The 4,271-nt window shown below is 36.5% G+C and overlaps 1 long non-coding RNA gene across 1 annotated transcript; it reads left to right on the top strand.

Annotated features, from left to right (window-relative positions):
• The first annotated feature begins 1,838 nt into the window (after positions 1-1,838).
• Positions 1,839-2,965, top strand: LOC143706818 (uncharacterized). Its single transcript, XR_013193032.1, has 3 exons — positions 1,839-2,106; positions 2,296-2,845; positions 2,886-2,965. It is a non-coding gene; the product is annotated as an uncharacterized LOC143706818 (long non-coding RNA).
• The last annotated feature ends 1,306 nt before the right edge of the window (positions 2,966-4,271 follow it).

Raw genomic sequence — 4,271 nt, 5'->3', positions numbered from 1 at the left:
GTTCGATCACATTCATCAAATTTGGGGATTCCTCATTCATTAATACTTCAAATCTGTTCTCAAGATGTATAGGCGGTGGTAGGAGACCAGTGTTTGCAGTCCTTGTCAGAGCCGTATCTGGGGTAGAGGATGCTACTGCAGTAATATGTGATGCTCGTGACAATCTGATGTCTCGAGTGCCTTTGGGTCTCGCACCCTGTTTGTGCCATCGATTAGTAAGTCGATTGGCTTGTTTCTCTACACTCAGTATGGCCTGTCGAGAAGCACTAGATTCATGGGACTCACCGGCTGTATGCTGAGGACATCCATGACGAAGCTCTGTTGTGTGTTCCGTTTGGTTTGGTGGTCCCGCAATTAACTTTGTTTCAAGAATTGCAATCCTTTGTAAAAGTCTGTGGCAGTTGGAGCAGCCAGAGGAGGCATTTTCTTATCCTTATGAATGTAGGCAGTTGTGTTTTCTCTTCCCCGGAATGTAAGCTTTCAGTGGGAGGCTGGTCGAATAAAATAATTCTGCTTTTTTTTGTAGTAATCCAAGCATTTGAGCACTGTGCTGATTTGCTGTTAAAAAGTTAAAATTAGGTGATAAAAGGAGATAAAATATAGAAATATAAAAGCGATAGAGCAAAGTGCGGAGCAGTAAGCGAGAGCGTCCGAACAGTAGCTGAGCAGGAAGTCATCCTGCCAGTCATCCCAAAATACCTAAGGTATTTTGAGTGGTTGCTAGGGTGTTCTGGGTGGTTGCTATGGTGTTGCTAGGGTGTTCTAAGGTATTTTAGGTGGTTGCTATGATGTTGCTAGGGTGTTCTAAGGTATTTTGGGTGGTTGCTAGGGTGTTCAGGGTGGTTGCTATGGTGTTGCTAGGGTGTTCTAGGGTATTTTGGGTGGTCGATATGGTGTCGATAGGGTGATTTAAGGTATTTTGGGTGGTTGCTAGGGTGTTCTGGGTGGTTGCTAGGCAGTTGCTAGGGTGTTCTGGGGGTTGCTATGGTGTTGCTAGGGTGTTCTAAGGTATTTTAGGTGGTTGCTATGATGTTGCTAGGATGTTCTAAGGTATTTTGGGTGGTTGCTAGGGTGTTCTGGGTGGTTGCTATGGTGTTGCTAGGGTGTTCTAGGGTATTTTGGGTGGTTGCTATGGTGTTGCTAGGGTGATTTAGGGTATTTTGGGTGGTTGCTAGGGTGTTCTGGGTGGTTGCTAGGCAGTTGCTAGGGTGTTCTGGGGGTTGCTAGGGTGTTCTAGGGTATTTTGGGTGGTTGCTATGGTGTTGCTAGGGTGTTTTAAGGTATTTTGGGTGGTTGCTAAAAAGAAAGAATGATAGATAGAAAGATTAGTTAGAAAGAAAGAGAGAAAGATAGATAGAAAGATTAGTTAGAAAGAAAGAGAGAAAGAAAGAAAGAGAGAAAGATTAGTTAGAAAGAAAGAAATATTAGTTAGAAAGAAAGATTAGTTAGAATGAAAGAAAGTTAGAAAGGAAGATTAGTTAGAAAGAAAGAAAGAAAGATTGAAAGAAAGATTAGAAAGAAAGAAAGATAGAAAGATTAGTTAGAAAGAAAGAAAGAAAGATTAGTTAGAAAGAAATAGATTAGTTAGAAAAGAAAGAAAGAAAGAAAGATTAGTTAGAAAGAAAGATTAGAAAGAGAGAAAGAAAGAAAGATAGAAAGATTAGTTAGAAAGATAGAAAGATTAGTTAGAAAGAAAGAAAGATTAGTTAGAAAGAAAGATTAGTTAGAAAGAAAGATAGAAAGTAAAATTAGTTAGAAAGAAAGAAAGAAAGATTAGAAAGAAAGAGAGAAAGATAGATAGAAAGATTAGTTAGAAAGATTAGTTAGAAAAAGAAAGATTAGTTAGAAAGAAATAGATTAGTTAGAAAAGAAAGAAAGAAAGGAAGTTAGAAAGAAAGATTAGAAAGAAAGAAAGATTAGTTAGAAAGAAAGATTAGTTAGAAAGAAATAGATTAGTTAGAAAAGAAAGAAAGAAAGATTAGTTAGAAAGAAAGATTAGAAAGAGAGAAAGAGAGAAAGAAAGATTAGTTAGAAAGAAAGAAAGGAAGTAAGAAAGAAAGATTAGAAAGAAAGAAAGATAGAAAGATTAGTTAGAAAGAAAGATTAGTTAGAAAGAAAGAAAGAAAATTAGTTAGAAAGAAAGATTAGTAAGAAAAAAATAGATTAGTTAGAAAAGAAAGAAAGAAAGATTAGTTAGAAAGAAAGATTAGTTAGAAAGAAAGAAAGAAAGTTAGAAAGAAAGATTAGAAAGAAATAAAGATTAGTTAGAAAGAAAGATTAGTTAGAAAGAAAGAGAAAGAAAGAAAGATTAGTTAGAAAGAAAGAAAGTTAGAAAGAAAGATTAGAAACAAAGAAAGAAAGAAAGATAGAAAGATTAGTTAGAAAGAAAGATTAGTTAGAAAGAAAGAAAGAAAGAAAGAAAGAAAGAAAGATTAGTTAGAAAGAAAGAAAGAAAGAAAGAAAGAAAGAAAGATTAGTTAGAAAGAAATAGATTAGTTAGAAAAGAAAGAAAGAAAGAAAGATAGATTAGTTAGAAAAGAAAGAAAGATAGATTAGTTAAAATAAAGAAAGATAGAAAGAAAGATAGATTAGTTAGAAAGAAAGAAAGATTAGTAAGAAAGAAAGAAGGATTAGTTAGAAAAAAAGAACAAAATATAGATTAGTTAGAAAGAAAGAAAAAGATCGATAGATAGATAAAATAATCAGATGATAGATAGATAGATAGATAGATAAAATAGTCAGATGATAGATAGATAGAAATAGTTAGATGATAGAAAGATTAGTAAGAATGAAAGAAAGAGAGAAAGAAAAAGAGAGAGAAAGAAAGATTTTAAAAAAAGAATGGGTAGATAGATAGATAGATTGATAGATAGATAGATAGATAGATAGATACATAGAGAGATGAGTGTCATAGATGAGTTTATTAGTTTAAATGAGTCTCAATGGCTCATATAGTATATAGAATGGTGTGCTAGGCAGTTGCTAGGGTGTTCTGGGGTTGCTAGAGTGTTTCTAGGGTGTTCTGAGGTATTTTGGGTGGTTGCTATGGTGTTGCTAGGTGGTTCTAGGATATTTTGGGTGGTTGCTATAGTGTTGCTAGGGTGTTTTAGGGTATTTTAGGTGGTTGCTAGGCTGTTGCTAGGGCGTTCTGGGTGGTTGCTATGGTGTTGCTAGGGTGTCCTAAGGTATTGTGGGTGGTTGCTATGGTGTTGCTAGGGTGTTCTAAGGTATTTTGGGTGGTTGCTAGGGTGTCCTGGGTGGTTGCTAGGGTGTTGCTAGGGTGTTTTAAGGTATTTTGGGTGGTTGCTAGGATGTTCTGGGTGGTTGCTAGGGTGTTCTAGGGTATTTTGGGTGGTTGCTATGGTGTTGCTAGGGTGATTTAAGGTATTTTGGGTGGTTGCTATGGTTTTGCTAGGGTGTTCTAAGGTATTTTGTGTGGTTGCTATGGTGTTGCTAAGGTGTTTTAAGGTATTTTGGGTGTTCTGGTGGTTGCTAGGGTGTTGCTAGGGTGTTCTAGGTTTTTTATGTGGTTGTTATGGTGTTGCTAGGATGTTTAAGGTATTTTGGGTGGTTGCTAGGGTGTTCTGGGTGGTTGCTAGGCAGTTGCTAGGGTTTTCTGGTAGTTGCTAGGGTGTTGCTAGGGTGTTCTAGGGTATTTTGGGTGGTTGCTATGGTGTTGCTAGGGTGATTTAAGGTATTTTGGGTGGTTGCTAGGGTGTTCTGGGTGGTTGCTAGGCAGTTGCTAGGGTGTTCTGGGGGTTGCTAGGCAGTTGCTAGGGTGTTCTAGGGTATTTTGGGTGGTTGCTATGGTGTTGCTAGGGTGTTTTAAGGTATTTTGGGTGGTTGTTAGGGTGTTCTGGGTGGTTGCTAGGCAGTTGCTAGGGTGTTCTAGGGTATTTTGGGTGGTTGCTATGGTGTTGCTAGGGTTTTTTAAGGTATTTTTGTTGGTTGCTAGGGTGTTCTGGGTGTTGTATGGTATTTTGGGTGGTTGCTAGGCAGTTGATAGGGTGTTCTGGGTGGTCGCTATGGTGAACTATTTATGAATTTAATGAATTTATGAAAATTCATAAGTGTATGAATTCATGAGTTTATAAGTTTATGAGTTTATGTGTACGAGTTTATGAGTTTAGAGTTTATAAGTTTAAATGAGTAAGAGTTCAGAGTTTATTAATTTATCAGTTTGAGTTCATAAGTGTATGAATTCATGAGTTTATAAGTGTACGAGTTTATGAGTTTAGAGTTTATAAGTTTAAATGAGTAAGAGTTCAGAG

This window comes from Siphateles boraxobius, unplaced genomic scaffold (assembly GCF_051911475.1).
Source record: "Siphateles boraxobius isolate OS27281-9 unplaced genomic scaffold, OSU_SipBor_1 41, whole genome shotgun sequence".
Taxonomy (NCBI): Eukaryota; Metazoa; Chordata; class Actinopteri; order Cypriniformes; family Leuciscidae; genus Siphateles; species Siphateles boraxobius.
This window is presented reverse-complemented; position numbering and strand designations above follow the sequence as displayed.